The 24,465-nt window shown below is 35.8% G+C and overlaps 1 protein-coding gene and 1 pseudogene across 1 annotated transcript in view; both read right to left on the bottom strand.

The window, feature by feature from the left end:
- The window catches only part of LOC125854228 (premnaspirodiene oxygenase-like), a 307,705-nt gene that overhangs the window by 132,930 nt on the left and 150,310 nt on the right, over positions 1–24,465 (bottom strand). The window lies entirely within an intron of this gene.
- LOC125855711 (uncharacterized) lies at positions 7,702–24,048 on the bottom strand (annotated as a pseudogene).

The following is a 24,465-nucleotide window of genomic DNA, read 5'->3' as shown; positions in this document are numbered from 1 at the left end:
ATAAATGAAATTGGATTAGAGAAGATAGGTTTAAATATAAAAGATTTTACCTTTGTTAATATACAATGTGATCATAAATTTTGCAAAGGAAAAGGATTGGATAGTCAACGATGCTTTAATTTCACAGGGTACCCAAGTAAAGACAGAAGAGCCAAATGCATGAATTGTTATATAGAAGGTTGCGTCAGATGCATTGACAAAATATTTAATATTAAGATCTATTCAGACTTACTATCAACAAAGGATATGAAGTCAATAAATCAAGAAATTAAACAGATAAATTTACAACTACCCACAATAGGAGCTAGAATTAACCATTATATCCAACAAGTTAGACTAGAACAATACAATAAGAAAAGTAAAACCTTGTATTTAGCATAAAAATAATACAATAGGAAGTATAAAGAAATTAGAATATTTAGACTTAGAAGTTATCTCAGAAAAGAAATATCGAAGATTAAAATTTGGATCAGTGATCAAGTGTAACTTTACAGAAGGAGACCACATCTTACATAGCGATCACCATCACTTAAATACCATTACAGATTTAATAATAAATTTAGCAGAACACATTCAGTTGAAAGACGAAAAAAATACTAAAGTCAATAGAAACTTTAGAAAATCTGCAATTTCAAAATAATAAATCATTAGAAAAATAGAACGTAACTTCGATTTTCTAAAAGCACAGCAGTTAGATATAAATACAAAATTACAATTACTCTAAGCAATATATAATAACATAACTAACAATACTACAATAGAACAAATCCACATAGAAATTAAAGAAATTAGGAAAGAATTAACTAAACTAAAAGACTTAACTCTTTCATGAACGACCCCTTCTACCTCTAAAAAGAGCAGCCCAATTTCAAGTCAACCCTGAAGGTTTATCTGAATATACACCACCAGGAAAAACAGACCTAATAGGCATAAAACAAAGCAATTTAATAATTCTTGCACTATTAGAATTAAATAAGAAGCTAGAAGATAAAATGTTAGAAATAAATAAAAAATTAGATATTTTTATTAAAACTAAAATCCCTAAAGAAAAAACAAAACAAGATAACGATATACATGCTCTAGTTGAACAACTAAAGAAGACATAAATAACCCCCCAAAAAGATAGACCAAAGATAACAAAAAGGGACAAAGCATGGACATTTTTTCAAACAGGAATCGAGGTTCCCAAGAAAGACAAAGGGCCAGTTTCTCTGAAGATCAATTAGGAAACAATATGTTAGTTAGAATAACGAATTCATCCAGACCCAGTAGCAATCATCAACTAGATAAAATAATAGATGTAGACAAAGATATAAATTTTTTCCAACAAAATAGATTAAGACAATTAAATCCACAAGTACTGTATAATACAAGACTATTTTCTTCAACAACACACTTATACATACATTATAGAGAAGAACAATTGTGCGTATAGAAAATGATAGTGAAAATATAAGTTTAATTAGTAAAGAACCTATGAAAGGAATACAAACTAAAGGCTACGAAGAAATGAATTGCGGAAATAATCTATTAGTATGCGTTCACTTCATAGGAAAATTAGCCACTTACAGCAGTTCGAAGTTTAAAATTAAAATAGACGATGCAGTAGGATTAATGGGAAATAAAGGGATAAAATTAATGAAACCTTTGAAAATAGACTCAAAAGAATATGCGGGTAGAGAATGGAATTTAGAAAAATTCTGTAAAAAAGAAATTTTAAGACCAAATTACCACCTTACATATACTAATAATAAAGGACAGACCTCAATCTGATTTACAGACTATAAATATACCGACCAAAAAGAAATAGATGAAGATTTAGATGATAATGAAACAACCATCAATATGGAAGGAATGAATATTCAAATCACAAAAGAAGACGACTATAAAGTAGATATATCAATAGAGAGGGCGAAAGAATTACACCAATTAGATAAAACAACACTCTTTAAATGTAAAGGCTGTAAGTTAGGAGGAATAGAATTCTCTATAGTAGAACAACACTTTAAAGAATACAAGTTTAGAACGGACAATTACGGGTATAGACAAGAAGAAGATACACAAGAAGAAAGTGATGATGAGACAACATGTAGTTTAAAAGAATTTATGGAAACCGCTTCAACTAGTTCAAGTCCCTTCCAAAAGACAACCCCAGTACCACCAGTAGAATATACTATATGTAACTTACCACGATGCCGTGTCTTTAGACAATACCCGACCACAGAACCAGAAATGGTTAGACCCATAGGAATACGAATGCCAATAAAAGCTCCTATCAAACTCCAAGACTGAGGAGATAGAGGAAAAATACTAAACATATCTACTCACGACCCTCAATTATGGAACTCAGTAATAGATGTATGGAAAGGAATAGTAGTAGCAGACTATATAAACCATTATAGCGAAACAAATGCAGATACCATGTATAGGTACATGGAGACCTTTTTAGGCGAATCAATTAAAGGAATCTGGGAAGCATACAAAGTAACTCACCCTCAAGAATTCCAAGAATTAGTAAACATGGGACCAAACCCATAGAATTTTACTAATAAAATACATAGCCTAATAACAGGAGAAGACCCAAATAGCGGATTGGTAGTATTGCAAAAGAATGTAATAATAAAATTAGAACAACTTAGTATAACTAATTGGAGCTACATAAAGAATTTCTTAAAAGACTTTTTCTACTATTGCGCCATAAGTGGTAATGCATTTGACCAAGTTTAGGAAAAAAGCTTTTTAATAAACTCCTTGGAGCCTTAGGAAGAGAAATAGAAGAAAGATGGAATAAAAGAGAAGGAGTAATGCAAAATCCAAATGTGAACTGGTCAATAGGACATAAAGCACAACATGTTATGGAAATATTACAAGAAAAGTGTACGAATATACAAATACAAAAACAATTAAAACAAAACGAGACTGGTTTTTGTAAGAATATATATACAACACAAAGTTATGATCAAAGTACACCAAAAACAAAATACAAAAAGACATATCAAGATAATCAAGAGTACAAACCTAGGAAAGAGTATTATCTAAGAAAATCAACGGCAAGGAAGCCTTACCTAAATAAAGATAGACATGTAAGAAAACATAATAATAACAGAATTTACAAAAATAGACTATCTTGCTTTACATGTGGAAGCGAGGAACATCTAGCTAATACTTGTCCAGGTAGAAATAATAGTAGAACGCAAAATGCTCAACTTATAGAAGACTTCCAAGAAACCCTGATAAATGTAGATGAATACATGTCAGATAATGAAAGTATATACTCAGTAATAAGCATAGATGCCGTAGAAGGAAGTAGACAAGATTCATTCGATTCAGAAGAAGAAACTTTAATAAATGAAATAAGATTAGAAAAGATAGATTTAAATATAGAAGATTTTACCTTTGTTAATATATAATGTGATCATAAATTTTGCAAAGGAAAAGGATTGGATAGTCAACGATGCTTTAATTGCATAGGGTACCCAAGTAAAGACAGAAGAGCCAAATGCATGAATTGTTAAATAGAAGATTGCGTCAGATGCATTGACAAAATATTTAATATTAAGATCATAGACGAGACAGTAAACAGAAAAGAAAAAACATTAAAATCATTAGAAGAAAGAATTGATAGTTTAGAAGAAAGAATGAGTAGACTAGAAAAAGAGAAAAGCTTAGAACAAAGAAAAGGGAAAGAAGTAGAAGAAACCAGCCAAATTAAAACGCCAGAATTAGAAATAGAACTTTTTAATGAAAAAGAAGACTATAAGTTATTTGAAGGATTAATTTGTAATGATGAAAAGAAAATTAATACCATAAAAATCATAACTAGAATAAGGATTCAGGAATATGAGATAGAAACTCTTGCTCTAGTAGACTCAGGATGCACAAAAATTATAATAAATCGATGTATCTTGCCTCCAGAAGTAATAAAAGATATTTCAGAACCACAAAGCGCCATGCAAATAGATGGATCTTCCAATAGATATAGGCATTACGTCAGTAATTCACAGATAGGTTTTTCAAACACTTGGGCAGATTTTTACAAACCCACGTATAAGTTGGAAAATATTTGGGTAAGAGATTTAAATATTAGAGTAGACTTTGTTTTAGAATTAGGCTTCCTACTACATAACAATGGAAGTTGTCTCCTTACCAGAGATGGAGTAATCATATCTAAAAACACTACCCAAACCGCAATAACAACGGAATCCGTTCCAATAAAAATCTAGATATCTTAGAGACACCAATAAGCCTAACACAATCAAATGTAATAAAGGAGAAGAATGTACTTGTGCTAAGATACATATTACAGATGAGAAAGAAAAAATTGAAGAAATCGAATTATTAGAACGTAGCGTTTCAGATACACATATAGAAAAAAGTTATAATTTAATAGAAATAAATGCAGAACTTTATAATTTCAAGAGAGGTTTGTAGCATATAGGAGTAATAAAAAATTAGAAAGATTTAGAAGAAGTAATTTCCATTTTAGATAAGTTAGAAATAATTGGAGAAAGACCCCTAAAGCACTGGGAAGCCAACCATATAACTTGCAGATTGGACATCATTAACCCTAAATATACAGTCAAAACTGCCTCTATAGAATAAACGAATGAAGACCTGGAAGAATTTGAAGATTAGATAAAAGAGTTACTAAAATTAGGAGTAATAAGAAGATCAACTTCAAGACATTGGTCAGCAGCATTCATGGTAAGAAATCATAGCGAAATAGTAAGAGGAAAAGCTAGAATGGTAATAAATTATAAGATACTTAATGGCAATAGCAGAATGGATGGCTATAAGCTACCAGACAAAACAGAACTAATAAATCGAATACAAGGAAGATTTTTTTTAGCAAGTTTGATTGTAAATCTGGATATTGGCAAGTTAAAATGCATGAAGATAGCATAGAATGGACAACTTTTACCTGTCCAGAAGGACATTTCGAATGGTTAGTAATGCCATTTGGATGAAAAACAACCCCTCCAATTTTTCAGAGAAAAATGGATAATATTTTTAGAGAATATAAAAAATTTATTCTAGTATACGTAGATGATATTTTAGTATTGAGTAATACTATTAAAGAACACTTAGGACATTTACAAACAATATTTAAAACTATTTGTAGACAATGGAATAATCATTAGTAAGGAAAAAAATGAAGTTATGCAAAAGCCTCATAAAATTCTTAGGAGTGGAGATTGGAAATGGAAAAATAAAATTACAACCTCATATAGCCAAAAAAGTCTTAGATATGCTGGACAAATTAGACAACACTAAAGAATTACAAAAATTTCTGGGAATTTTAAATTACGCAAGAAATTTCATAAAAGACCTAGGAAAGGGTGCATGAACTTTATACTAAAAACAGGAGTGGGTGGACAAAAGACTTTCAATACTGAAGACATCAAATTAGTACAAAAATTAAAACAAATGGTTAAAAACATATCAAAATTATCTCTCCCATTAGAAACAAACTATCCCATAGCAGAAACAAACGGAAGTTTAGAAGGATGGGGAGCAGTACTAAAAACAAAGAAAACTAAGTATGAAGATAGAAAGAATGAGAAAATCTGCGCTACCAAATCGGGAAATACAAAGAAAAAGGAAATAAGAGCAATATAGAAGCGGAAATACTAGCGGTAATTTACAGCCTAAATAGTTTTAAATTATACATTATCAATAAAAAAGAAATATTAGTACGAACTAATTGTGAAGCCATTGTAAAGTTTCACCAAAAAATAGATAGGAAAAGTGTCACGCCCCGAGCCTACACCCTGGACGTGGCTGGCACTCGAAGACCATTGCTGGCCTCAAGCGAACCCTTGGCTTGGCTTTCTTAACTCAGCGGAAACCTAACTCAATAGAATAACTCAATGCAATGCAAGGTTACAAAACAACTTAACTTATAAAATCTTGCCACAAAGGCAACTCGAATTCCCCAAATAGATATTTACACATATACACAGAAGAGAGACTCAAAACTAACTGACTGACTGTCTGTCTATGAAGCCTCTAATATACTGAGATGGATGTTGGAACAGACCCCGCAATATCCTAATAGAACAAAACTAAGTACACAAAATAATTGAGTCCTCCGGAATGCAAGGAGGCTCACCACTGATTCTGGAGTACCCAGCAGGATCAACGACGTGCTGGATGCTGATCCGGGGTACCTATATCTACATCATAATAAAATGCAGGCCAACTGGCGTCAGTACATGGAATGTACGAGTATGCGAGCTAGAAAGCTGGACCTCAACTTATGCTTGAAAGGAGTATAAGAGAAATACTTACCTTGACTCTGTTCGACTCATGAACAATTGAACTCAAAAAATATAAAGCAATAAGACGCATGCAATATATAATTAGCTTGTAAAACGATGTAAATAACTTAGCTCGTTAATGATAAAACAATAACAAACTCAACTTTTCTTATTTAAAAGTAATATAACTTTTGTGGGAGATTCTTTAACCGACAACCACCACTATGAGCCCTAGTGATGATACAACGTTTTACCTCACGTTGCCCAAGGACCATCCTATACCTTGCCGTGATATAGGACCTTACTATTGCTTAGTGGATCCACTAGCTTAATCTTACGTAATCATCTAAAAAGAATGATACGTCAAGTCCCCATGTTGGCGCATGGTTCCTATGGAGAGTTGAGTTAATGTGAACTCGCGTCCCCAATTCGATGCTCAATACTACTCCCAAAATACTTTGGGTCATAAGTGTTTTTAAACACATCTTTCTTTAATTGAGATAATTGCTCAAAACTTAGCCAAAAGGCTCTTTTGGAAAACATGGTTCCCTTCTCACTCAAATGTAAAGGAACATTTACAAACCTCTTTGGGAATACTTAGTTCCCTAGTAGCTTTTGAGAAAAGGACTCAACTTTATGGTCTTGACTTAACTTGTAACTCGAGACTCTTTACTTAACTTGGAACTCTACACTCTTGCTTGACTTTGAAACTTGAAACAAGTTAAAACGTTCAATAACGACTCTTGAAAAGCTTGGAGGACTTGCTTGGACTTACTACTTAACTTTACTTGACTTGACTCTAACTTCACTTTGACTTCGATCCTAACATGCCTCGGATTGAACTATGGATTCGAGATATATGATCACATGTATTTAGATGAGTTCGGGATGTTTAGAAATACTTTGGAGTGTTGGAAACAACTAGGAAACATAGGTACAATACCTAGGAACATGCATGAGAAACTGTGGAAAGAAAGGGGGAACTTGGTGTCCTTGGCGCTCTGCAAGGTGCGGGGCACCAGACCTTGAAGCTTAGGAAGACAGCTGAGGCGCACTGCAGGGCGCGGCGCCCCAAAGGGTGAAGGCCAGAGCACTTCTTGGGGCGCTCTGCAACGCGCGACGCGCCACCCCTTTTCTCCGACAACTTCGACTTTTCTCCGACAACTTCAACTTTTCTCCTTCTTTTCTCCAACTCTAAACCTTCTAAACTTCAAGGTTTCCAGTCCCAAACATTTAGAATAAAAAATCCTTCAACTTACAATAGATTTTGACCCAAACACAACCGGAAACATGCCCAAACCAACAAGGGGCTTCAACAACACAATCAACAACATCAACAACACATCAACAACTTCAACCACACAACCAATCTTTTCTCAATAACAAAAATGAGTTTGGTGTGTGGGGGAAAGGATCAACCCAACACTAAAAACTCACATACCTAGTAGGGATCACCCCCGACGATATCCAAGACAATCTTTGACGGAAACTTGTTGATCTCCTCTTTCTTCTCTTCTTCTTCTCCTTCTTGTCTCTCAAACCCTAGCTTTCACCCTCTTAAAATGGGAAAAAAATGATCCAAATATCAGCCTAACACAAAATTATAATCCTAAAAGAAATGGCTAGGGAAAAGACCAAAATGCCCTTAAAATTTCCGGACGGATTCCCTGCCAACTGCCCAACTTCCAGAGGGCATAACTCGCTCATACGAACTCGGAATTGAGCAAACTCGGTGGGGTTGGAAAGATAATTCCACAAGATTTTCAACCATAGCTGGAACTACTCCTAACTCATTTTGACCTAGGAGTTACGACTGCTCAAAGTTGGCCAAAAACTCACTGATTTCCACACAGCCAAATTTTCCAGATTTTTGAATTCCTTCCAAAAATGACTATTTCCAATTTTTAAGCCTCTTCATAGATATTTCAAATTAGCAGATGTTACAATATCTCCCCCTTGGGAGCATTCGTCCTCGAATGAGGTTACTCTTACAAAGCTAAGGGTGTAACATCAACTCAATACCCAACAAACAACCATGCAAACGCAACAACAACAACAACATGATCAAGATGATTAAAAGAGTACTAAGAGGGAAATTAATACCTTAATTTGCATTTCCTCCGGATTCAAAGAGGTGTGGGTACCTCTTCTTCATGTCCTCTTCGGCTTCCCAAGTTGCTTCCTCAACAAATTGGTTCCTCCATAGGACCTTGACCGAGGCTACATCTTTCGTTCTCAACCTACGAGCTTGACGATTGAGAATCTGAACAGGAACCTCCTCATAAGATAAGTTATCCTTGATCCTAATACTTTCAGTTGGCAGGATCAATGAAGGATCGCCTATGCACTTCTTCAACATGGAGATATGAAATACCGGATGAACCGCTGCTAGTTCCTGCGGTAACTCCAACTCATAAGCAACATTGCCAATCCTCTTGGCTATTCGGTAAGGTCCAATATATCGGGGACTAAGTTTCCCCTTCTTACCAAACCTTATAACCCCCTTCATGGGTGAAACTTTCAAATAAACCCAATCATCTACTTCAAACTCTAACGCCCTTCTCCTAATATCAGTGTAGGATTTTTGACGACTCTGTGCCATTTTCAACCTCTCTTGAATCACTTTCACCTTCTTCATAGCTTGGTGAACTAAATCTGGTCCTATCAACTGTGCTTCACCAACTTCAAACCATCCAATAGGAGATCTACTTCTTCTCTCACAAAGAGCTTCATATGGAGCCATCTGGATACTAGAGTGATAACTGTTATTGTAGGCAAACTTAATGAGAGGTAGGTGATCATCCCAATTGCCTTTGAAATCGATCACACAAGCCCTCAACATATCTTCTAAAGTCTGAATAGTGTGCTCTGCTTGCCCATCAGTCTGAGGATGAAAGGCAGTACACAAGGTCACATTCGAACCCAAGCCTTTCTAAAAAGATTTCCAGAACTGTGCAGTGAACTGTGCACCTCTATCTGAAATAATGGAGATTGGAACTCCATGAAGTCTCACTATCTCTTGAACATATAACTTGACATAATCTTCTGCTATATTGGTAGTCTTTACTAGTAGAAAATGAGCTGACTTTGTCATTCTGTCAACAATCACCCAAATGGAATCATGTTGTCTGCGAGACCTTGGCAACCCCGTGATGAAATCCATGTTGATCATCTCCCACTTCCATTCTGGAAGTTCTATCCTCTGAGCTAAACCAATGGGCCTTTGGTGTTCAACTTTCACTTGTTGGCAATTTGGACACTTAGCAACAAACTCTGCAATGCCCTTCTTCATGCCATTCCACCAATAAACTTCTCTCAAGTCACGATACATCTTCGTGGAACCCGGATGAATGGAATATCTGGAGCTATGAGCTTCCTCCATAATCCTTTCTTGGAGTCCATCTACCAAAGGTACGCAAATTTACCTTGATACCTCAAAACACCATCTCCCCCTTGTTCAAAAGCTAATACTCTTTGCTTTTAAACATTTGCCTTCAACTCAAGCAAAATGGGATCTTGATCTTGTTTCTCTTTCACTTCTGACACTAGTGATGACTCGGCCCCATTCGTCACCACTATTCCTCCTTCTACGGAATCTGTAAGTCTGACTCCTAGGCATGCCAGTCTGTGCACATCTTTTGCTAACTCTCTCCTTCCTTCTTCAATATGGGCGGTACTACCCATAGACAACCTGCTCAAAGAATCAGCAACAACATTAGCCTTACCTGGGTGGTAAAGAATACTCAGGTCATAGTCTTTGAGTAATTCTAACCACCTCCTCTGTCTGAGATTAAGTTCCTTCTGAGTAAGCACATATTGAAGGCTCTTGTGATCAGTGAATATATCAACATGCACACCATACAAGTAATGACGCCATATCTTCAAAGCGAACACTACAGCCGCTAACTCTAAGTCATGGGATGGGTAGTTCTTCTCATGAACCTTCAGCTGTCTGGAGGCATAAGCTATAACCTTGCCATTCTGCATTAAGACACAACCCAAACCAATTCTAGATGCATCACAATACACCACAAGGCCTTGAGTACCTTCCGGTAGCGTCAAAACTGGAGTAGAAATCAACCTCTGTTTCAATTGCTGAAAGCTTTTCTCACAAGCTTCAGACCATTGAAATTTTACTGTCTTCTGAGTCAACTTGGTCAAAGGATATTCAATAGACGAGAACCTCTCTACAAACCTCCTATAATAGCCAACTAAACCCAAGAAACTTCTAATTTCAGTTGGAGATGTGGGTCTAGGCCAATTCTGCACTGCCTCAATTTTCCGAGTATCAACTTTAATTCCATCACCGGACACAATGTGGCCTAGGAATGCCACAGACTTAAGCCAAAACTCACACTTAGAGAACTTGGCATACAACTCTTTGTCTTTCAGAGTCTGAAGAACTGTTCTGAGATGACTAACATGATCTTCTTCACTCCTTGAATAGACTAGTATGTCGTCAATGAAGACGATAACAAACATATCTAAATAAGGTTTGAAGACTCGATTTATCAAGTCCATGAAAGCTGCCGGTGCATTGGTCAAACCAAAAGACATGACTAAAAACTCATAATGACTGTACCTGGTCCTGAAAGCTGTCTTTGGAATATCACATTCCCTTACTCTCAACTGATGATAGCCTGATCTGAGGTCAATCTTCGAAAAACAAGTGGCATCCTGAAGCTGATCGAAAAGATCATCAATCCTCGGAAGGGGTACTTGTTCTTGATGGTAACCTTATTCAACTGGCGGTAATCTATACACATCCTAAGGGAATCATCTTTCTTTCTCACAAACAAGACCGGAGCACCCCAAGGTGAGACACTCGGTCGAATGAAATCTTTTCTAGGAGATCTTTCAACTGCTCTTTCAACTCTTTCAACTCTGCTGGTGCCATTCTATATGGCGGAATAGAGATAGGATGAGTATCTGGAATGAGATCTATGCCGAAATCTATTTCTCTCTCAGGAGGAATTCCGGGTAGATTATCAGGGAAAACTTCTGGAAACTCTCTTACTATAGGAACTGACTGAAAATGAGGTATCTCAACACTAGAGTCATGAACTCGAACTAAGTGATAGACACAACCCTTCGAAACTAACTTCCTTGCCTTAAGGTACGAAATGAAATGACCTTTAGGCATTGCTGAACTACTACTCCACTCTAAGACTGGCTCATTCGAAAACTGAAACTTGACCACTCGGGTCCTACAGTCTAATGATGCATAACAGGCATGAAGCTAATACATACCTAGAATGACATCAAAGTCTACTATGTCTAACTCAACCAAATCAGCCATGGTGCTCTTGTGATTGATAGAAACAGGACAATCACGATAGACTCTTTCCGCTAGAATAGACTCCCCAACAGGTGTAGAGACACAAAAGGGTTCACAAAGTCTTTCACGAAGAACATCAAACTTATTTGCAACATAAGGAGTTACAAAAGATAAACTTGCTCCTGGGTCTAGCAAAACATACACATCAGAAGCAAAGACTTTGATCATACCAGTGACAACATTTGGAGAATTCTCTTGCTCCTGGCGACTGGTGATTGCATAAAGGCGATTTGCTCCTCCGCCTGTACTAGAAGTAGCTCCTCTAGGTGCCGTCCTGTCTGGGGGAGCAACTGAAGAAGATTGGGCCCTACTGCCCAGACTTCCACTACCTTGCTTATTCTTAGGGCACTCCTTCATGAAGTGACCCTCTTGCCCACACTTAAAACAACCTGTCTGGCCATCACGGCATTTACCTGGGTGGGTTCTACCACACCTAGCACATGTAGGAAACAAACTGCCTCCTTGTGCCACACTACCTGAGGACTGTGCTGGTTTAGCCTTGAAGTCTTTTGAATTCTGGCCATAAAATTCACCTTTGTATCTGAGTGCAGGTGCTCTAGCAGATGATGGAGCATGTCCCTTTTGCCTTTGCTGAAAGGAGGAACGGTTTGAATTACCTTTCTGCTGCCCGAACTCATTACCGGTCTTGGCTCTCTTACTTTTGAACTCTTCTCTGTCCCTCAGCTTCTCATCCTCAACCTGCTGTACATAGACCATTAACCTGGATATGTCCATGTCCCCGATAAGCATTGCAGCACTACCTTCCTTACTTGACAACTGAGACAGCCCAGCAACAAACAAGCTCATTATATTTCTCATATCCGCCACCATTCCGGAGCATAGCGGGATAGTTGGGTGAACTTCAGACTGTACTCATGAACACTCAAAGACTCCTGCTTAAGTGTGAGGAACTCACGTACCTTGGCCTCTCTCAATTCTCGAGGAAAGAAATGCCCCAAGAAAGCTTCCTCAAAACCGACCCAACTCGCAGGTGGTGCATTCTCAGCTCTTCCCTCTTTCTACTGGTCGAACCAAGTTCTAGCAACATCCTTCAATTGATACGCAGCTAGTTCAACCCGCTCAGTATCTGCCATATGCATCACATCAAAAATCTTCTTCAACTCCTCAATGAAGTCCTCTGGATCCTCAGTAGTACTCGAACCTATGAAACTCGGAGGATTCATCCCCAAGAACTCACGTATCCTAGAAGTGTCAGCTCATTCCTGTCGAGCTCCCCTTTGCTGACCAATCTGATTAGTTACAGCTTAACTAAGAATTCTAATTGCCTCTCTAAACTCGGCATTAGAAACTTTCCCTTGACCTTGCACTCTCGGGGCATAAGGTAACTCTTGCTCATTCACATAACGTCTAGGAAGACGCCCTCTGCCAACTCTTCGTGGAGGCATGACTATCCGAAAACACGCGCAAGCACGGATTAAAAGGAAACTTTTTAGAGATCAACTCTAACGCACGAGGTGAGTGTGAAAGAAATGAGAAATCCTCTTAAATGTTGTAGCCTCCCAATTATAGATGTGGCGCGCTTCACATCGATAACTAGGACTCTACAGACACGGCTTCACAGACTCCCTAGGACTCTTGAACTCTATGCTCTGATACCAAGTTTGTCACGTCCCGAGCCTACACCCTGGACGTGGCTGGCACTTGAAGACCATTGCTGGCCCTAAGCGAACCCTTGGCCTGACTTTCTTAACTCAGCGAAAACCTGACTCAACAGAATAACTCAATTTAATGCAAGGTTACAAAACAACTTAACTTATAAAATCTTGCCACAAAGGCAACTCGAATTCCCCAAATAGATATTTACACATATACATAGAAGAGAGACTCAAAACTAACTGACTGACTATCTGTCTATGAAGCCTCTAATATACTGAGATGGATGTTGGGACAGACCCCGCAATATCCTAATAGAACAAAACTAAGTACACAAAATAATTGAGTCCTCCGGAATGCAAGGAGGCTCACCACTGACTCTGGAGTGCCCAGCTGGATCAACGACGTGCTGGATGCTGGTCCGGGGTACCTGTATCTGCATCATAATAAGATGCAGGCCAACTGGTGTCAGTACATGGAATGTACGAGTATGCGAGCTGGAAAGCTGGACCTCAACTTATGCTTGAAAGGATTATAAGAGAAATACTTACCTTGACTCTGTTCGACTCATGAACAATTGAACTCAAAAAATATAAAGCAATAAGACGCATGCAATATATAATTAGCTTACAAAACGATGTAAACAATTTAGCTCGTTAATGATAAAACAATAACAAACTCAACTTTTCTTATTTAAAAGTAATGTAACTTTTGTGGGAGATTCTTTAACCGACAACCACCACTATGAGCCCTAGTGATGATACAACGTTTTACCTCACGTTTCCCAAGGACCATACTATACCTTGCCATGATATAGGACCTTACTATTGCTTAGTGGATCCACTAGCTTAATCTTACGTAATCATCTAAAAAGAATGATACGTCAAGTCCCCATGTTGGCGCATGGTTCTTATGGAGAGTTGAGTTAAAGTGAACTCGCGTCCCCAATTCGGTGCTCAATACTACTCCCAAAATACTTTGGGTCATAAGTATTTTTTAACACATCTTTCTTTAATTGAGATAATTGCTCAAAACTTAGCCAAAAGGCTCTTTTGGAAAACATGGTTCCCTTCTCACTCAAATGTAAAGGAACATTTACAAACCTCTTTGGGAATACTTAGTTCCCTAGTAGCTTTTGAGAAAAGGACTCAACTTTATGGTCTTGACTTAACTTGTAACTCGAGACTCTTTACTTAACTTGGAACTCTACACTCTTGCTTGACTTTGAAACTTGAAACAAGTTAAAACGTTCAATAACGACTCTTGAAAAGCTTGGAGGACTTGCTTGGACTTACTACTTAACTTTACTTGACTTGACTCTAACTTCACTTTGACTTCGATCCTAACATGCCTCGGATTGAACTATGGATTCGAGATATATGATCACATGTATTTAGATGAGTTCGGGATGTTTAGAAATACTTTGGAGTGTTGGAAACAACTAGGAAACATAGGTACAATACCTAGGAACATGCATGAGAAACTGTGGAAAGAAAGGGGGAACTTGGTGTCCTTGGCGCTCTGCAAGGTGCGGGGCACCAGACCTTGAAGCTTAGGAAGACAGCTGAGGCGCACTGCAGGGCGCGGCGCCCCAAAGGGTGAAGGCCAGAGCACTTCTTGGGGCGCTCTGCAATGCGCGACGCGCCACCCCTTTTCTTCGACAACTTCGACTTTTCTCCTTCTTTTCCCCAACTCTAAACCTTCTAAACTTCAAGGTTTCCAGCCCCAAACATTTAGAATAAAAAATCCCTCAACTTACAATAGATTTTGACCCAAACACAACCGGAAATATGCCCAAACCAACAAGGGGCTTCAACAACACAATCAACAACATCAACAACACATCAACAACTTCAACCACACAACCAATCTTTTATCAATAACAAAAATGAGTTTGGTGTGTGGGGGAAAGGATCAACCCAACACTAAAGACTCACATACCTAGTAGGGATCAGCCCGACGATATCCACGACGATCTTTGACGGAAACTTGTTGATCTCCTCTTTCTTCTCTTCTTCTTCTCCTTCTTTTCTCTCAAACCCTACCTTTCACCCTCTTAAAATGGGACAAAAATGATCCAAATCCGGACGGATTCCCTGCAAACTGCCCAACGTCCAAAGGGCATAACTCGCTCATACAAACTCGGAATTGAGAAAACTCGGTGGCCTTGGAAAGATCATTCCACAAGCTTCGCAACCATAACTGGAACTTATCCTAACTCATCTTGATCTAGGAGTTACAACTGCTCAAAGTTGGCCAAAAACTCACTGATTTCCACACTTAGCCAAATTTTCCAGATTTTTGAATTCCCTCCAAAAATGACTATTTCCGATTTTTAAGCCTCTTCATAGATATTTCAAATTAGCGGATGTTACAAAAAGTAGTAGTAAAAGACGATGGTTAAATTTTCTAGATGCCACTTCAATATATAATATTACTTTAGAACAAATAAAAGTAAAAGATAATTCTTTAGCAGATCAACTTAGTAGGCATATAAAAACTAACTATTTTGTTTCAGCATGAGTATAGGAAAGGACAAAGCAAGGGCATCTAGCTCAAGCAGTGCTACTCAAAAATATAAAGACTTATATCTACAGACTCTACTAAGAAACACTTTGTTTCAGCCTCAGACAAAAGTGGAAGAAGCTAGACTTAACACCCTAAGCATGGAAAGACTCTATTTTGGAAAACAAAATCTAATATTCTACCCTCAAAATAACTTTAGTTTTCGAGTAAAACCAAAGACAAAGATAGATAAACCTCAACGATGTTTGATAGACAATCTGTGGATAGCTTACAATAAAATACCAAGAGACAACAATTATTTCATTTCAATACTAAATTCACTAAGCTATTATTTTGCTGAGAAAAATGAGAATAAGAAGTTCAAATGCTATGTGGTGGTTCAAGGAAGACTAGCAGGCATCTTTCAGACGTGGACTGAGGTAATAAGCTCGATAAAAGACTTCCCTACTCCCCTCTTCAAAGGGTTCGATGATTTAAATGAAGCTTTAGACTATGCAAGGGGAACTTTGGGGCCAAATTATTTCATCAGCCCAGCTTTAAGACAAACCACAAGTCCTTTCATACAATACAACATCCGCAAAGACAGATAAGATAATTTTTTGTGATCATTGTTCTTCAATGACAAAAGGTTTTAGAAGACAAAACCAAACCATTGAAAGACTTGAAAAAGAAAAAGAAAAATGACCCAACATATTCAAGTCCTACAAGAAAGAATAAAGATCTTACAGTTCGATATTAACCAGACAATACCATTACAAAACACAAACAATCGTAAAGAACAAAAAAGTTCTCCATCTCCTTCTAAAATGGATAAGACGGGTGTACATTCTCCAAAGAATGTAGAAAGAGCTATTGTATCGGCTAAGGGTACATCTAGTCCCGTTCAAACGGTAACGGGTAAAGACTTATCAAATCCGTTAATGGCTGACACTTTGCGAAAAAGTGTAAGAATTTTACCAGCAAGTTTCACTAATATAGCCACTACAGGAGCAAAGACAAGCAAGAAGACTAAAGGTTTCTTTTTAAAAAGAAAAAAAGATAAAGAGATCTAACGATTAATACAAAGTTCTCTTTACAAGTTACCTAGTGAAAAGACTAAAGAAGTTATACACGAATACCCAAACCCAGAACCAGAACAAGTAGATTCTGATCATGAAGATTCAGAAACTAGAAGCGACGAATACAATCCGTCAATAGACCAATTTTCTCAAGATCCCAATGAAGACGATGACTCATGAATGAGTTTCGATTCAGAAGCACTACACAATCTAGACACCTAGGAGATACGTAAGCAATGACGCCCACAAGAAGACTACAAAAAAGAATACGTAAGCAATGACGTATTAAGCCATTGCTTAAAAGTAGACAATAAAGGAGACTCCACTACTCAAAAGAAGCCGACGAAGGACAATTATTTTGAAGAACGTTTTTCAAAGACCATGTGACGATGGGACCCAATGAGCACCCGGTATGTAAAAAACCTTATTCAAAATTTGAAATCTGAATTTCAAGTCCGACTTTTCAGCTCTAAATAAGAGACCATTTGCTAGAAAGAAAAAAAATAACAATATAGAGAGCGAAGAGAAGAGAAAGAAGAGATAATAGTTTACAAGTTTTAAAGTTTTTCATATTTTCCTTTAACAAAAAAAAAAGAGTGTGAGTGTTTGTAAAAAGAGCATGAATATTTACTTTCTCAAGTAGCTGCAAGGTCACCCTGGGACTCCCAAAAGGGAAACCTCTCTCCGACCATTATCATGTAAGTAGTTATGTGTTTCTAGATCCTAGTAGTTTCTCCCTATGTGAATATTATGTATTATATACTATTATTATGTATTGTTATTGTATAATATAATGTTTATGCTTATTATTATGATGTTCATATATTGTTTAAATTACTCTTAGTAAATGGTTAGTTCATTACCTTCTTAGTAACCTCGATGGATTAACGTGTAAATACCTAGGGAAGTAAGAAGTTCGCCATGGTCAAGGAACCGAAGGACTGTGTATCCCTGGGTGTGGTTAAAGAAGCATGTTCTAAGAATATGGGCTAAGGAAAAGAGATGAACAGAGTAAAATAAAGAGGGATGAATAACATAAGATTAAAAAAAAGTGTAATTTTGAGAGAAATTACGAAGATTTAGTAATAATAAACTACTAAACTAGATAAGGGAACCGGTGGAGGACGTACTGAGTAGGATTTAACAAATTAAAATCTTAAACTTACTTTAACCCCACTTTATCTAAAACGTACTTTAACCCCGCTTTATTACTTTATTATTATTATTTAAAGGCAGTTTATTTGGCCACTTTTGTCTGAGGTTGAAACAAAGTGTTTCTCAGCAGAGTCTGTAGATATAAGTCTTTGTCTTTTTGAGTAGCACTGCTTGAGCTAGAAGCCCTTGCTTTGTCTTTTCCTATACTCATGCTGAAACAAAATAGTTAGTTTTTATAAGCCTGCTAAGTTGATCTGCTAAAGAATTATCTTTTCCTTTTATATGTTCTAAAGTAATATTATATATTGAAGTGGCATCTAGAAAATTTAACCATCGTCTTTTACTACTACTTTTTCCATCTATTTTTTGGTGAAACTTTACAATGGCTTTGCAATCAATTCGTACTACGATTTCTTTTTTATTGATAATGCATAATTTAAAACTGTTTAGGCCGTAAATTACTGCTAGTATTGATAGCAAATAAAATGCCTTTAAATAATAATAATAATAAAGTAATAAAGTGGGTTAAAGTATGTTTAAGATAAAGCTAGGTTAAAGTACGTTTAAGATTTTAATTTGTAAAATCCTACTCAGTACTTCTTCCTCCGGTTCCCTTATCTAGTTTAGTAGTTTATTATTACTAAATCTTCGTAATTTCTCCCAAAATTACATTTTTTTTAATCTGATGTTGTTCATCCCTCTTTATTTTACTATGTTCATCTCTTTTCCTTAGCCCATATTCTTAACACCTGCTTCTTTAACCACACCCTAGGATACACTAAGGCTGGCAACGGAACCGGGAGGTTTCGGTACCGGTTTCGGTCCGTTCCGCTCCGTTATTGGTTCCGTCTCGATTCTGGATAGTACCGGTTCCGTTCGGTATTGTGCCGGTCCGGGAGGGGTAACCAGACAAAAATCGAGATTTACCGGTCCGTCCCGGTCCGATTAGTCCTGGTTCCGGTCCGATTTGGAACATTTTTTTTTAATCTGAAATTTCAAAATTTTTAGCCGTTGAGAGCCATTGGGCAACGGGTTTTGGGCCCCACCAACGGCTCTTTCACCCCCATAACTTCCATTTACACCTCCCTACCCCCCAAACTTTTTTTAATACCCCAACCTTCTTAAAACTACATTTTCATCCTTTTTTTTAACTATAAATACCCCTAATCTTTCATTCTTTTCACTCACAAAAATATCTTCTAATCTCTCTACTCTCTACTCTCTAAATTCTCTTATTCTCGTTAAAATTACGAATTTGGTCTTTGGAAATTGTTCAAAATTCAACTTTCAATTTTCGGCTTCCGCCTTCCGCCTTCTGGTCATACACATCTACTTTTTTAAGTAGACGTTTGGTACATTTGTTCCAACTCAATTTTCATTTAGTTATTTATTTGTTTGCATTTAATTATTTATTTTGTGAGTAATTAATCTCTAGTCTCTACTTATTTAGTTGTTGATTTGTTTAAAACTTTGCTAATCATTTTCGTATTATATATAATTTATTCACTTTTTATATTTGAATATGGATTTTGGAGAAAACATTATTGAAAAGGGTAAAACAACCATAGTTAATTCGTTCACTAATTTATCTAGCTCAAAATCCAAGAAAAATAAAAAAACCGGTAGTACTTCTCAATCTAAAGCTAAAAGAACTTCTCAATTAAGAATAAATACAGATGATTATACGCATGTTGATGAAACTATTTTTAATATTGATAGTAATAGTGGATTAGATCCTTATCATGAACATTTACAAAGAAGATTTGGTAATTTTGAAGAGGAATTACCTGAAGATGATGTACATGATGATGTTAATGCTTATGTTGATAGTTTTGATAATAATGTTGATGAATATGATGTTGATGAAACTGAGCCACCGTCGGCTACTAGTCCCACTCCCAATCCCTCTTCCCCGGCTCTCGCTCCCTTTCGTTGTCTTGCTCCCGTTTCCCCCGTGCATCCTAGGACTAAGGTAGAACGCGCTAAAAAATCAGTTGTGTGGCAATTTATGACTCAGAATGAAGATAAAACACAAGCTATTTGTAATAAATGTAAACATAGAATGAATCATAAAACTGTAGGAAAACAGGGTAGGACCGGACATTTGAGTAATCATTTAATGTCATGTAGTAAAAATGAATTTTTGCATGCTAAAGTTGTAGCCGAAGCTAAAAAAAATGGTATCACCCTTCCTGAAAATGTAGGAGTAGAGGGCTCTAATATGGGCCAAACACAATTAAATCCTTCTATTGTTTCTGGTTCTAGTATACAACGGTCATATAGTAGAGAAAAAGATCTTGAAGAATTAGCTAAAATGATTGTTGTTATGGGTTTGCCATTTAGTTGTGCTGAAAATCCCGGTTTTATTCACTATATTCAAATTGTGTATAATCCACATTTTAAAGGTTTTACTAGAAATACAATTAAAAAGGCTATCTTTGATTATCAAGTTCAACATTTTCAATATCTTCGTTGTTTATTTTATTATAACAATTGTAAAATAGCTATTACTTCTGATATGAGCCGTAGTGTAAATGGTAATGATTATTTCACTATTACTGCGCATTGGATTGATGAAAATTGGACTTTGCAAAAAAGAATTTTAGGTTATAAATGTTGTGAAATGCATAAAACCGGTAGTTATATAGCTCAAACAATTATAGATGTTTTGCAAAACTATGGAATTTGTGATAAAATAAGTAGTGTCACATTAGATAATGCTTCTAATAATAGTAATGCTGTTGAAATACTAAAACCGTCTCTTTGCCCTATTTATATTGATGGTTTTCATATTAGGTGTGCTGCACACATATATAATTTGATTGTTAGAGATGGTATAGCAATATATGATGATGGTTGCACAAAAGTTGAAACTGCATGTCATTTTATTTTTAAATGTCAAGTTAAGTCTAGACGTAGAGATTTTGAAAATCGTTGTCGTGAATTTAATCTTCCACCTAGAAAAATTCCAAAATCAGTGTGTACAAGATGGAATTCTTTATTTGAAATGCTTGAAGTTGCTTATGAATATAGGAAACCTTTACAAATGGTTTGGAATGCTCATAATTCAAATATGACATATAGACTTGATGATAATGATTGGAATGACATAAAAGAACTTATAGAATTCTTAAAAGTTTTTTATTTAACTACAAAAAAAATATCTGCACTTTATTATCCAACTATTTGCTCTGTTTTACCTAATATTTGTGCTATTTCTACTAAATTTTATAAATTCAAAAATAAACCAAGATTTGAACAATCTGTTAAGAAAATGATTGAAAAATTTAAAAAATATTTTATTCCTATTCCTCAAATTTATTTAACTGCTTGTTTGTTAAACCCACATTACAAAGATGAAGGTGCATCACGAATGGTTGATAAAATATATTTTAATTTGGGTATTGATAGTGAAGATGATGAAACACCTAGTTGTCAAGATGTTAAAGATAGTATAAAAATTGAAGCTAGAAAATTGTACGACTTGTATAATTCTAATATAAGGAATGTAGTACATAACGAAGAGCCTCAAAGTTCTAGGAGTAGATATAATAATGAAGATGATATTGATGATATGATAGATTGTATTATTGAACTTTCTCATAATGATAGAAATGATTTTGATGCATATATTAATCAAAATACAGAACCTACTACTATTGATCTTCTAGAATGGTGGAGCAATCGCGGCAAAGGATTTCCAAAACTACAACCGGTTGCTCGAGATGTGTTAGCTATTCAAGCATCTTCAGTAGCTTCGGAAGGCGCTTTTAGTGCAGCAAGATTTCAAATTGGAGAGCATAGATATTCATTAGCAGCAGATAGCTTGGAGATATCCGTACTATTTAGAGATTGGATTAATGGCGAGAGAAGGAGTTATGGTCGTCCACCTCTACCGACCAAATTTGAAAATGACGTTGATGAAATAATGCTAGATTTTAGTGATGACGGCATTGATGCAATGGAAGAACTAGCTAATCAACCAATTCCAGAGCATGTTACTAGAGAAATGTTAAATGATTTAAAAAAAGATTTCCTTGGTAGCATGAACTATTAAATTTAAATGTCTATTAGTATGAGTATAATAATTCGAGGTCTAATTCAAACAGAACCCTTCCTAGAAGGTGGCTGTGTAGATTAGATTTTTTAATACTCTACTAATATTTTGTAACTCAACTTGTACTATTTAATTAATATTAATAAAAGTATAGGCTATTCGCCTTAATTTTTTTTTATTATTGTCTTCAAAAGTTCAAATTTAACTTTTAAAGTGTGAAATTTAAACTTTTATAGTTTTAAAGTTTTAAATTTTCAAACTTTTAAAGTGTGAAATTTAAACTTTTATAGTTTTAAAGTTTGAATTTAAATTTTCAAACTTTTAAAATTTAAAGTGTGAAATTTAAACTTTTATAGTTTTATAGTTTTAAAGTTTGAAATTTAAATTTAAATTTTCAAACTTTTAAAGTGTGAAATTTAAACTTTTTATAGTTTTAAAGTTTGAACTTTGAATTAAAATTTTCAAACTTTTAAAGGGTGAAATTTAAACTTTTATAGTTTTAAAGTTTGAATTTAAATTTTCAAACTTTAATAGTTTTATAGTTTTAAAGTTTGAATTTAAATTTTCAAAGTTTTAAATTGTGAAATTTTAACTTTTATACTTTTAAAAGTTTGAAAGTTTGTATTTAAAACTTTAAAAGTATAAATTTTTAAGTGTAATGTTCCTAATTTTTTAATTTTAATAAAAAAATTATAATTTATAACAGTTGGACTCGGTTTCCGGTCCGGTCCATCCCGGTTCCGGTTCGGATCCGGCCCGTGGTGCCCGGTTCTGTTCCGGTTCCGGTCCGTCCCGGTCCGGTAGTCCCAGTTCCGGTCCCGTTGCCAGCCATAGGATACACAGTCCTTCGGTTCCCTCACCATGGCGGACTTCTAACTTCCCTAGGTATTTGCAAGTTAATCCATCGGGGTTACTAAGAAGGTGAGGAACTAACCATTTACTTAGAGTAATTTAAACAATATATGAACATTATAATAATAAACATAAACATCATATTATACAATAAAAGTACATAATAACAGTATATAATACATAATATTCACATAGGGAGAAACTACTAGGATCTAGAAACACATAACTACTTACATGATAATGGTCGGAGAGAGGTTTCCCTTTCGGGAGTCACCGGGTGACCTTGCAGCTACTTGAGAAAGTAAATATTCACTCTCTTTTTACAAACACTCACACTTTTTTTTTAAAGGAAAATATGAAAAGCTTTTAAACTTGTAAACTATTCTCTCTATTATCTCTGCTTGCTCTTCTCTTCGCTCTCTATGTTGTTTTTTTTCCTTCTAGCAAATGGTCTCTTATTTATAGTTGAGAGGTCGGACTTGAAATTCAGATTTCAAAATTTGAATAAGCTTTCTTTACATGCCGGGTGCTCATTGGGTCCCATCATCACATGGTCTTTGAAAAACTTTCTTCAAAATAATTGTCCTTTGTCGGCTTCTTTTGAGTAGTGGAGTCTCCTTTATTGTCTACTTCTAAGTAATGGCTTAATACGTCATTGCTTACGTATTCTTTTTTGTAGTCTTCTTGTGGGCGTCATTGCTTACGTATCTCCTAGGTGTCTAGATTGTGTAGTACTTCTGTACCGAAACTCATTCCTGAGTCATCGTCTTCATTGGGGTCTTGAGCAAATTGGTCCATTGATGGATTGTATTTGTCGCTTCTACTTCCTGAATCTTCATGATCAGAATCTACTTGTTCTGGTTCTAGGTTTGGGTATTCATGTATAACTTCTTTAGTCTTTTCACTGAGTAACTTGTAAAGAGAACTTTGTATTAATCGTTCGATCTTTTTATCTTTTTTTTTTCTTTTTAAAAAGAAACCTTTAGTCTTCTTTCTTGTCTTTGCTCCTGTAGTGGCTATATTAGTGAAACTTGCTGGTAAAATTCTTACACTTTTTCGCAAAGTGTCAGCCATTAACGGATTTGATAAGTCTTTACCCGTTACCGTTTGAACGGGACTAATTGTACCCTTAGCTGATACAATAGCTCTTTCTACATTCTTTGGGGAATGTACACCCGTCTTATCCATTTTAGAAGGAGATGGAGAACTCTTTTGTTCTTTAGGATTGTCTATGTTTTGTAATGGTATTGTCTGGTTGATATCGAACTGTAAAATCTTTATTCTTTCTTGTAGGACTTGGATATGTGGGTCATTTTTTATTTTTCTTTTTCAAGTCTTTCAATGGTTTGGTTTTGTCTTCTAAAACCTTCTGTCATTGAAGAACAATGATCACAAAAAATTATCTTATATGTGCCTTTGCGGATGTTGTATTGTATGAAAGGACTTATGGTTTGTCTTAAAGCTGGGTTGATGAAATAATTTGGCCCCAAAGTTCCCCTTGCGTAGTCTAAAGCTTTATTTAAATCATCGAACCCTTTGAAGAGGGGAGTAGGCAAGTCTTTTATCGAGCTTATTACCTCAGTCCACATCTGAAAGATGCCTGCT

The sequence above is a fragment of the Solanum stenotomum genome, chromosome 2, assembly GCF_019186545.1.
Source record: "Solanum stenotomum isolate F172 chromosome 2, ASM1918654v1, whole genome shotgun sequence".
Taxonomy (NCBI): Eukaryota; Viridiplantae; Streptophyta; class Magnoliopsida; order Solanales; family Solanaceae; genus Solanum; species Solanum stenotomum.
This window is presented reverse-complemented; position numbering and strand designations above follow the sequence as displayed.